Below are 12,500 nucleotides of genomic sequence, written 5' to 3'. Positions count from 1 at the left end.
TTTCTATTTTTCTCTTTCTCTTTACTGTTAAGTATTACGTCGAATATTAGACATTTTTATTTTTTTTTTTTTTTGCGTAACACTTAATCAGATTTGTATGATTTTTATCGAACGAATTTAAATCGAGGAAATAAAAGAGATCTATTTTTCCTTTTTTCCTTATATTCTTTTTCTTTTCTTTTCTTCTCTTTTTTTCTTCTTTTCGTTTTAATTAATCATCCAATTTTTATTAATAACAACTAAATATTTATATACGACAATAAATATGGATTAATAATTAATTGATAATAATAAAAGAAAAAGAATATACATATTTTTATAAAAAAAAAAAAAAAAACAAACTTTCTTTTTTCTTCTTCTTCTTCTTCTTCTTCTTTTTTTCTTTCGTAAAAATTTCATTAATATAATAGAACGATAATGGTGATAATGGTGATAATAATTTGTTATTATCTTTATGTTATTAAATATTTTCTCACATGGATAAATAAATTAAATAATAGATAATACATGTACACAGATAATAGACATATACATACATACATACATACATACATACATACATACATATATACTTATATACGTATATTGCGTAAACATCATTGATAAATAAATAATAAAGATAATAAAATAGTATCGCAATACGATTCAAATGAAAAGATTATGTAAGTTAATCATCGTTCTATTATACTTCAATGAAAATTGTCCTCGGCAAAGCGATCGCAAGGCTTTCATTATGTATCATTACACGTCTAGAATATAGATACATAGATAGACAAATACATACATTCATACATGCATGCATACATTCATACATGCATGCATACATACATACATGCATACATATATATATATACATTTAGAACATAGATAAACATACAGACACGTCTGGAATATGGATAAATAGATAGTTAGACAGATACACACCTACATACATGCATACATACATACATACATACATATATATCAGATTATGCGAATATTCAGTGTATAGAAAGTCTGAACGTTATTAAAGCTTGCAAACTCGTCTCGAACCGTAAATTCCTATGTGATGGTGATGGTGGTGATCATGGAGGGGGTCCTTAATAGAGCCGCTTCGTTCTCGCGTGGGTTGGTTTGTCGATCTTTGCTCTCAAGGCAAGAAAGAGAGACAGAAAGAGAAAAAGAGAGAGAGAGAGAGAGAGAGAGAGAGAGAGAGAGAGTGAAAGAGAGAAAGAGAGAGAGAGAGAGAGAAAGAAAGAGAGAGAGAAACGAAAGGAATACCTTGTCGAATGCCAAAGTAGAAGCGTCACGGATTTAATCGATGTTAACCGCTTTATCAAGGTTTCCTAGATTTCTAATGTCGCTCGTGTTCCCGGATTATCTTATCTGTTTTGATCTATAGCTAAATTATTCGCCTGTCCGAACGATAGATCTCTCGTTTGCAATCTACGGATCTTTCTCGGATGAATTAGAATCATATTGATATGCCGTAATTATGTCGTATATTGACAGTGATATCTTTTCTAAGATGAATTAGTTATTGAAGTATTTTTTTTTTTTTTTTTCTTTTTTTCTCCCCTATATATATATATATATATATATATATATACCACAGCTATGTTGTTTTTGATATATTTATCAAATAATTATTTCATATATTGACAATGATTTTTAATATTTTCATTGTAATAAATATAATTAGAACGTTTTGTTATATTATAATTAACAAATTTTTCTTTACTAATGATTTTTTTCTATACCCCTTACAAACACACCCACGTTAAATTTATTTGTTACGTCGTATATGAAAGCTTGTATTTTAGTATCTTTTCCTTTGTTTATTTTTTTTCTTTTTTTTTTTTTTTTTCTTTTTTTTTTTGTTTCTTTTTCTTTCCTACACACAAAGAACGCAAACACAAGTGAAAACACAGAAAATTTTTGTGATTTAACTTTAGTCCTATTGAAATTTCGTATAATCCTTGATAAATATATTTACGTAGTCAACAAATTATACGCTTATCAAATATAAATAAAGGATGAACCTTGGATCATTTTTATATAAAGTAAGAGGAGGGTTTAGGGTTTAAAGTTTCTTTTTTTTTTTTTTTTTTTTTTTTTTATAACTTAAAAACTTTTGATCCGCATCCTTTGTAATTATCTTATTAAATTATTGCATCAATTTGTCTCATTAAAAGATTGTCTTATCATATAAATATATTATTAATTAATATATGAATATTAAAAAAAAAAAAAAAAAAAAAAAACAGAAAAAGAGAGAGAGAGAGAGAAAAGAATAAAAGAAAAAAAGGTCACGTGCTATATTATAGAATCAACAAAGTAAGAGAACAATGGAAATCATGAGTAAACCATGATGGAGAGTCAACGTTTCCTCATTTAGAATCGAATGAAATCATTCTCTTTCTCCAAAAAGAGAGAAAGAGATAGAGAGAGAGAGAGAGAGAGAGAGAGAGAGAGAGAATGAATCATTGTTCAATTAAATATATATACTATACAAATTAACAACGACAATCATACTTTAATATTCAAGAAAAAACGAGAACGGATTTAAGATCCTTAAAAAAAAACAAACAAACGAACAAAATAAAAAAAAAAAAAAAAAAAGAAAGAAAACAACAGCAACTAAAAACAATACGCAATATTTTCAAATTATTCCGGGCACACATACGTTATATATCTTTTTGATGAGCCTACTTCAAATCGATTCAACTTTCAAATTATTCACAACAATGGCAAAAAGATGTTTATTAAAAAGAAAAAAAAAAAGAAAAAAAAACTGTAGAGACAGAAAGAGACAGACAGACAGAAAAAAAGAGAAAAAGAGAGAGAGAGAGAGAGAGAGAGAGAGAATAAAAAATTAAAACAAGAAAAAATAAAATAAAATAAAAAAGGATAAGAAAAGAGAAAGAGGATAATAAAATATTCTGATCACGTATATCGCAAAGTAAAACGAGAAGTAAAAGGAATCACGTTGCTGACTCGAACGTGAGAGACTCCTTCGCTCTGGAATTCCTGGAGTAGCCTTATTGTAAAGACTCTTATCTGTTCCCGGAGATGCACCCGGAAACAGCTAGACTCTACCTACCTACCTACCTACCTAGCTAGCTAGCTAGCTAGCTAGCTAGCTAACCTAGCTTAGCTTAGCTAAGCTAAGCTCTAATACAACCTAAGCCAACAAACCAGAGAACGAGCGAGCAACCCGAGATGCATTCCAACCTGTGTACGATCCTTTCTCTTTCCTTTTTCATCGTCCTCTTCTCTTCATCCTCTCTTTTGTCTCTCCTCGTCTCTCTTCTTCATCCTAAGTTTATGTCTATGTCTGTGTCTACGTCTACGACGTCTAAGTCGTTCGATCTTGATCTTTCGCTTTCTAAACTAAATTTTGTGTTTACAGACACGCTATCGATCAATTCGTGCAAACAAACGTTAACAACGAATGAATTTCTTCTTCCTTTTTTTTTTTTCTTTTCTTTTCTTTTTTGGATTATTTGTCTTTTTTTTTTTTTTTTTCCTTTTTATTTGTTCTTTAATTTACACGCGCGCGCATATACACAAATATTATATAGATATATTTGTAATATATTATCGAATGATATTTGTGTATGTTTGTGTTTGTGTTTGTGTGTGTGTGTGTGTGTAAAGATTTCATAAAAAGATTTCGATTTATCTAAAAACATTCGTAGATCTCTTTAATGGAAGATCATTTATCGATTGGATAAGGCATTGTTATTAGTTGTAAATATTTTTTAAGTGTTCGAAAATGTTTTTATTCGATAATAATAAAAAATGATAAAAGATAAGTACAGATATTTATTGATATGCTTATAAAATAGTTCCTATTAATATTTAGAATAAAATCATTGTCAATATGATATAATCGTGTAGCTATGATAAATTAATGATCTATGGTGTTTTTAAGGAATTATTATAAATTATATATGAGAATTAAAAATTGAACTAATACAGAATTTGGAATCGCAAGAAAATTTGTATAAATCATTTCTCACGAATGTTTTGTAGATATTTTACGAAAGAAGGAAAATATTTAATTAAGATAATTATGTTTATTTATTTATTTATTTATTTATTTATTTATTTATTGCGTGTTCATTTTTCATTTAGACATAATATCAATCTTGAAGATGTCTCTGATATAAATTATCTTTCGAAACTAATATAAACGACGATAGATAGATAGATAAAAGATCCTAAAATGATCCAAAATAATTTTGTCAAAGATCAATTAATCTTATCATATCTCCGTTATAAATATCATAATATCGATCAGGTGGATGTTTCTAATAAATTATCCTAGGACAATTTCTAATATAAATTATCTTTCAAAATTGAAAATGATCAATGACATATAGAAGACGACGATAGATAGATCTTATACGACGATACAAGATCCATGAATGATAGAGATCATTCCACAAAGATCTATCAATCTTATTATCGAGAATGTTTCTAATGATATTATCTTTCGAAATTAAAGAAAAGACAAAAAAAAAAACAGAACAAAACAAACGACAGAAAAGAAAAAAAAAAAAAGAACAAAAAGAAAAAGAAAAGAAAAAAAAAAAAGATCGATGACACTGACAACGACAGATACAAGATTACGTACGATCGAGATCATTTTTCAAAGATCTATCGATCTTACAATCCTTATTATTACAAATATCATAATATCATAATGTCTCGAAATACTAATATAAATCATCTTACGAGATCTTTTCAAAATGAAAAGTAAATCGAAATAAGGAAAAGAGAGAGAAAAAAAAGAAAGCACACAGACAACGACATATACACGTGATCACGAATGATTCCAAAATAATTTCTTCAAGATCTATCTTTCAAAAAAAAAAAAAAAAAAAAAAAAAAAAAGAAACCACAGAAAAGAAAAGAAATCAAAGATCATAGATAAAGAAGGTCAGAAAGTAAAGAAATGTGCATTCTCACTTAAAGTCAAAGTACCTACTCGTAATTTTATACCCAAACGAAATAAATGCAACAATCGAACTGTCGATCGAACTACTCTCTCTCTCTCTCTCTCTTTTTCTTTCTCTCTATCTCTCTCTTTCTTCTTAGAGATATTCAAACTATGATTGTATGCATGTGAGCCGCGTGTGCTCGATAGAACGTCGTCATCATCGTCGTCGTCGTCGTCAACTTCGTCGAATGGCGCAACGAACGTCGTCGTCGGCGTCGTCGTCGTCGTCGTCGTCGTCGTCGACGGCGGCGTCGTCGAATGGCGCAACGAACGTACATATAAAAGAGTACAACGATAACGAGACACTTTATGTTCAGGCACTTTCAAGTCACGACGCGACGAGCGTGCTCTCCTCGTGAAACGTCGTGCGTTTAGTATAACTGTTATTCACTCTCGTGCCGACACGAATGGACTTAGCTAATCGACGTTTTCGATGGGGACCCTTACAACGAGGTTGTTTTACATAATAAAAAAAAATAAAATAGAGAGAGTGACAGAGAGAGAGAGAGAGAGAGAGAGAGAGAGAGAGAGAGAGAGAGAGAGAGAGAGAGAGAGAGAGAGAGAGAAGAAACAATTGTTTTATTATAACGTGATTCTTCAAAATCAATTGTGTATATTCCTTCCGAAAATATTTTAGAATATATTCGATAGAAATTTATTAAGAAAACAAAAATCTAAAGATTAGAAAGGAATCGAAAAGATTTCTGTAAATAGAATGAAATTAGAAATATTGATCGTAAGAGTCTTTCAGTTAATGGATTTAATCGATTTTTAATATCGCTTAGATATTTTTCACATCCAAGAATTACTCATTATTTCTTATAATAATGTTATTCCAATAGATATATTCACTGTGTTATATTATCATACAGAAATATAATATCATTTCGTTTATCGTCATTAAATTATTATTTATATTAATTATTAACTAATTCCGTATATATATATATATATATATATATATATTCTATTTTCAATAAAAGAAAAAAAAAGAGAAAGAGAAAGGAAAAATATAAATTTTTTTTAATTAACAAAAAATCATTAAATCAAATATACATGATAAATGTGTCGTTCGTTGTTACGAGAAGTAATTTTTATATTATGAAAGATTTGACAATTTCTTTTTTGTTTAGCTTTTTTATCTTTCTTTCTTTCTTTCTTTTTTTTTTTTCTTCCTTTTTTTCCTCCTTTGTTTTAATTTTTTATCTCGATCATAAAAATGACACATTAAGTTCAGAATGTCGAGTAGGAATTTCTCAGGCACTCATAGACTTTCAAACGTATTTAAGTACTTTGAGTTTATGACGTTAACCGGTCAAAAATCTAAAGAATTTACGGACACTTATAGAAAGGACACGCCTTTAAGGTGTCCCTTCGAGGTGAAGAAGAAAGCTTTCGATTCTTCTTGAAGGGCTTACTTGAGAAAGAAAGAGAGCGAGAGAGAGAGAGAGAGAGAGAAATTCTTGCCTCACCTTTTTCGGTTCACAAAGTGAACAAAATTCGCAAAAGCGTAGGATGTGATGATCCTTTATTTATTTTTTGTATTTATTTTTTATTCATATTTCTTCGTGTTCATTTATATATATATATATATATATGTAGAAATAAATAAATTTACACGTTATTTCCAAACAATAATAGATAATTTAAATTAATTTATTATCGAAATTGGCAAGGAATAATTTTTCAAACAATATAAATAATGGTAGATCTAATCGTAAATGATCGATTTAACATTCAAACTTTCAATTGAACATTGTTATTAATATAATTATTTATATTATGTTCGACTAGAGATTTAAATCTCTCTCTCTCTCTCTCTCTCTCTCTCTCTCTCTCGTTCAACTCTTCTCACACGTTCTAACGTAGTTAGAAAGCCAACTCTAGCCACGAACTATCGTGTACTCTCGTGAGATTCATTTTGAGATAAGGTGTGTGCTCGAGAGAAGAAGAAGGAAAGGGTCCTTTAGTCATAAAATTTCTATCCCTCCTCCTCCTCCTCCTCCTCTTCCCCCCTCCCACCCTCCTTTCCCCTCCACAACCCTCAATTTAACCTTATAAACACACCGTGGATACTTGCGTAACGTTTCGATTACATAATGCAAAAAAGTCATTCTGGTTAACGCGTGATATTAAAAATGCGACTAGCCAATTAATCGTTGTAAATTATTTTACTGCTTGAAATCGGACTATTACAGAATTCAAAAGATAGAGAGAGGGAGAGAGAGAGAGAGAGAGAGAGAGAGAGAGAGAGAGAGAGAGAGAGAGAGAGAGAGAGAATGAAATTGATTATATCAAAGAGATAAGATTTTTAATTAGAAATGTATGTATTAAATAAAATATACGCATGTATACAGATGTGAGTTCTTGTATGTGTACGTGTATTATATTAAAAATATATTCTAAATATGTATATATATATAATAGAAGATATAAATGGAATAAAAAAATTGATATATATATATAGTTCTCGTACTATTCGGAGTATTTTCATCTACGTTAAACTAAGTAAATAAAAGAATGATCAATACGACAATACATATCGCTTTATCTAATGTGTGTGCATATATATATATATATATATATATGTATATCACGTCATGATCGATAATACTAACCGAATAGTACATGCGTTTTAATTCGAGAAAGGCGAAATTTATTCAACTCTATCTACTTACATACATATATATATATATATATATATACTCTAATAATATTTCCGGTCAACGACAGCGAACGAACTGATATTTAACGGTATAAAACTAACGTGATTGAGACAAAGCTATATTAGTTTATAGTAGTTGCCTACGGTCACTAAATACGGGTGTTCAGGCATCAAACAAATCTGACGTTTCGCTACTGTGTTCGATTTAACAGTCGAGCTAACTCGAAGCGTTTGAAGCAAGGTATTTACGGGGAAAAGAAAGAAAAAAAAAAAGAAAAAAAAAAAGAAAAAAAAATGAAAGTACCCACGTTGGACAAAAATTCTTTTTTCCTTACTCCCTTCCTTCTTTCTTTTTTCGTACAAAAGAAAATCCAACAAAGCAATATTTGATTTTATTACAATCGATCGCGAAAGGAAAGTAAAATTTAATTGAGGGAATCGTTTAAATATTTAATTGGTAAACGAATAAGTCGAATTTAAATATTGTCGGATTAAATTCAATTTCTATCTTTAAAAAAAAAAAAAAAAAAAAAAGAAAAAAAAAATAAAGAAAAAAAGAAAAAAAGTGATAAAAAAAAAAAGAAAAAAAAAATAGGAAGAGAAAGAAATTTCTTCTTAGCTTTGGAAAATATTTCTTCGAATAAAAATGTAATTATTCGAGATGTTACATCGAAATATATATATTTCTATAAATATACGGGCATTTAAATGTTACATAATAAAAGGGTCGTAACGCTTTTAAACGCCAATCAAACGTGCTCCCAAAGAATGAATCGAATGTTTTTTTTTACATCGATGACGAGATTAAAGAGAGAGAGAGAAAAAAAAAAGGAAGAAAGAAAGAAAGAAAAAGAAAGAAAAAAAAAAGAGAAAGTGAGAGAGATAAACGAAGAGGAGAAAGACAGAAAGAAAGAAAGAAAGAAAGAAAGAAAGAAAGAAAAAAAAAGAAAGAAACAAACAAACAAATCGATCGGTTATTATTATTTCACATAGCGGAGTAGTAGTAGTAGGTAGTAACATTACTCTTCGGGGTCATTGACGAGTATTTCTGGCGCCATCGATGGAATGCCGAGCAGCGATGGACACCAAAGAAAAAGAAAAAAAAAAAGAAAAAAGAAAAAAGAAGGTGGTGAAGGGGGTGGAGATAGGAGGGGGGGGATCTTGTCGATTTACGAGATGAGTAAAAATAACCAAGAAGAGAAAAAGAGAAGCAAGAAGGAAAACGTTTCGTTCATTGACGAAAAGCAATACGGCCTCGGCTTTGGTCCAAGTGAAAGAGAGAAAGAAAGAGAGAGAGAGAGAGAGAGAGGGTGGTAACGGGTAGGGATGGGGTGTGGAGGGGGAGAATATTCAAGTGGCCAGCCAGCAACAACCATCGGCCGTTCCACCCGCAGTTTCAACATACACACACATATACATACACACAAAAAAAGAAAGAGAGAGAGATATATATATATACATATATATATATATATATATGTACGTATATGTATATATAGGATGCTTCAGCTGACCGGATAACTTAAAATATCTTTGTTGCTTTTGAAAATGTATATATATATATATATATATATATATATATGCGTATGTATGACAAAATTTTCCAAATGGGGTTGATGTATAAAGAGGGTGGGTCAAAAAAAAATGTGCTTTAATTGACATGTCAGTGATTTTTTTTTCTTTTCTTTTTTTCTTCTTTTTTTTTTTTTTTTTGCTTTTTTTCTTCTTCGTAGAAAATTTTTACGACCAACTTCAAGCAAATTCTTCTTTCATAGTATTGGTTTATCAAATCTACGATCAAGAAAATGTTGAACAGAAGTTTCGTGCGCACGTATTTTTCTGAGAAATAATAAAAAAAAAAGGGTATAAATTGATTAGCAATAATTTCTATTGATTATTAAAAAAAAAAAAAAAAAAAAAAAAGAAAGAAAAAGAAAAAAAACGATTAATTATTCCTCCTTCAAGGCCATTTTTCCCGTGTTGATCCATTTTTCTTCTTCTTTTTTTCTCTTTTTTCAAATTTGTAAAATTAATTTTCATCTATACATTTTACGTATCTAAATTATCTATCGATCTCTAATACATCTAAATCCACGATTGAACACAGTAAAGGAAACGAAGAAGATATTCGGAGTTACTTTAAAATACGATTTTGAAAATGTGTTCAAGCTGGCTAAGAAACGAAGCGACGAAAGTTGGTCCTCTAGTCCTATTATTAGAGTAGCCCCAGCCAAGTGCATCGACTGCACGTTGTAACCCTAAGCTTCTGCATTCGCGTTTAGGCGAATAGGACGAAGAAGAAAGAAAGAGAAAGAAGAAAGAAAGAAAGAAAGAAAGAGAGAGAGAGAGAGAGAGAAACATATATATTAGAAATTTATTACAGTTCTAATACACGTTCTAAGAAATACGCGTTTTACACTCCAATATTATAATCAGTATAAATATAAAAAGTCTTTTCCTTTTTTTAAGAATGAAAACAAACATTTATTACATTCTCGATTTATTCTAATATCAAGCACTATTAAAATACATATACAAAAAAAAAAAAAAAAAAAAAAAAGAAAAATATTTGAGAAATGTGAATTTCCTTACGAAAAAATAATAATAACTATAATTACAAGTAGATCAATCATTTTCAAAGGGAAAAAAAAAAATAATCGCTCATTTCGACGGAATTGTTTTTAAAATTAAAAAAAAGAAAAAAAAAAAAGAAAGAAAATTGAATCGATCATTGCGCAATTTGCTTGGTGTGGTTGGTCGCAAAAAAAAAAAAGAAAAAAGAAAAAGAGAGCAAAAAAATAATAATTGAAGCAATGATTCTTATTTCTTATCAAGAAGAAAAAAAAAAAGAGAGAAGTATTAACACATGAGAAATAAAGTAATTCGTGTAACACGCGGAATACTAAATGCATAAAATCCAGAAAAGCATCGAAGACGTTGCTTTAACAGATAAGTTAGCTTCACGTCATTAAATCGTAGCCGGTTTCTTTGCTAAGAACATACCGGTGAAACTAAGCCTAAGATATATATATATATATAATATATATATACAACATACGAAGGCGTCCAATTAAATCAAGGCCATCTTGATAACGTCGTTTAGAAGACTCGATCGAGCAAATGCACGGACATCCGCGTTTGGCGCCTGCAATCTAATTTTTTTCCTTTGTTTCTTCATTTCTTCCTTTTGCAAACTTTACTTCTTTTCCTTGTTGTTTGTTTCTTCTTTTTCTTTTTATTTTATTTTTTTTTTTTTCTTTTGGTTCCCTTTTATTTATTTTTATTTTCAATTTTATTCTTTCCTTTTCTTTCTACATTGGCATCATCATTAACGCGCAGCTTCCTCATCTTCTTCTTCTTCTTCTTTTTCTTCTTCGTCTTCTTCATTTTCATCTTCATTTTCTTTTTCTTGCAAAATGCAAAATATCGTAACGCATGATCGAGCGTTTAGAACGATACTCGATTATCAATTTTGCATAGCTAAATTTGACGTTGAATTTTTTAAGAAACCTTTTTCTATTACACGATTTAGAAAATCTATTCAGTGTTTAAATGAAATATAGAATAATAAGGAGATATTAATCGTAGATAAAATAATTCGAAAATTAGAAATATTCCATTAATTATTACGTGAATATATTTAAATGAGGGTGAAAACAAAAAAAAAAAGAAAGAAATTAAATTCAAAATCGTCTAAATGCAATAAAAAAAATTTCATACCTTTAAGATCTTATCAATGCGTGATTTATATTATTTTCTTATAAAATTTATTAAACGTATCAAATTGAATAATTATTAAATATTATTAAATATTATTAAATAATATTCATTATTAGAAATATTTTTACACGATTATTAAATATAAATCGTCGTAATTTTTAATAATAATAAAATTTTATAAAGAAATAAATCTTCAACGCATATCTCATTGTATAATGCATATTGCATATTATTGCACATCTCTATTATTACTTTCCTCTCTTTACTGGACATAAATCGAATTGAATTAAATATATAAATATATATATATATATATATATATATATATATATATATATATATATATATATATATACATATTAACATTTCGTAATTTTACAATTAAACGCACGTATATAAATATTAAATGTTTAATATAAAATTTACGATCGATAAAAGAGAAGAATAAAAATAAGAAAAGAAAAAGAAAATAATCAAAAAAAAAAAAAAAAAAAAAAACAAAAAAAACCGTGTCAGATTGTATAAAAGTATCATAGAATCGATTGATCGATGATCAATCTCTATGATCGATCGATGATCGATAAAAGTTGAATGGATAAAAAAAAAAAAAAAGAAAAAAAAGAAAGAAAAAGAATTATTAAAATACGTATCAATGTGCGCGAGCGCGCGGCATTGTACGTATATATACGTACATACGTGTGCGCGGATTAAAAGTGTATTAAAGTTCTAATGTATCATAAAAGATATCTAACACAAGAAGTTGAAGATCGAGGCCGTTAACCAGAACGAAGAAGAGAAAGAAAGTCATGCGGAGATAGTTCGCGTTTCAAAGAACAACGTGTACTTACGTTCTGCATTAGAGGAATAGATATATCTACCGGGTGTTTCTTAAAATTAAACCTCTCTGTTACAATTTAATCCTGGTTGTGTCTGCAGAGGATGATACTGTACAGATACATGGATCAACTTTGATCTCGATTAAAACAATTTCTGCGTCGCATGTGCTTCATGAATATTATTATTTTTCTTTTCTGTTTTTTGTTTTTTGTTTTTTTTTTTTTTTTTTTCTAATGACAAAATTGGAAATACATTCATCAAATCTACTGATCATTATTTTCGAGACTTCGA

The 12,500-nt window shown here is 28.9% G+C and overlaps 1 protein-coding gene across 7 annotated transcripts in view; it reads left to right on the top strand.

Moving 5' to 3' along the window:
• The window catches only part of LOC124431511 (putative uncharacterized protein DDB_G0282133), a 76,572-nt gene that overhangs the window by 55,093 nt on the left and 8,979 nt on the right, over positions 1–12,500 (top strand). The gene's annotated exons all lie outside the window — the stretch shown is intronic.

Source organism: Vespa crabro, chromosome 21 (assembly GCF_910589235.1).
Source record: "Vespa crabro chromosome 21, iyVesCrab1.2, whole genome shotgun sequence".
Classification (NCBI taxonomy): domain Eukaryota; kingdom Metazoa; phylum Arthropoda; class Insecta; order Hymenoptera; family Vespidae; genus Vespa; species Vespa crabro.
This window is presented reverse-complemented; position numbering and strand designations above follow the sequence as displayed.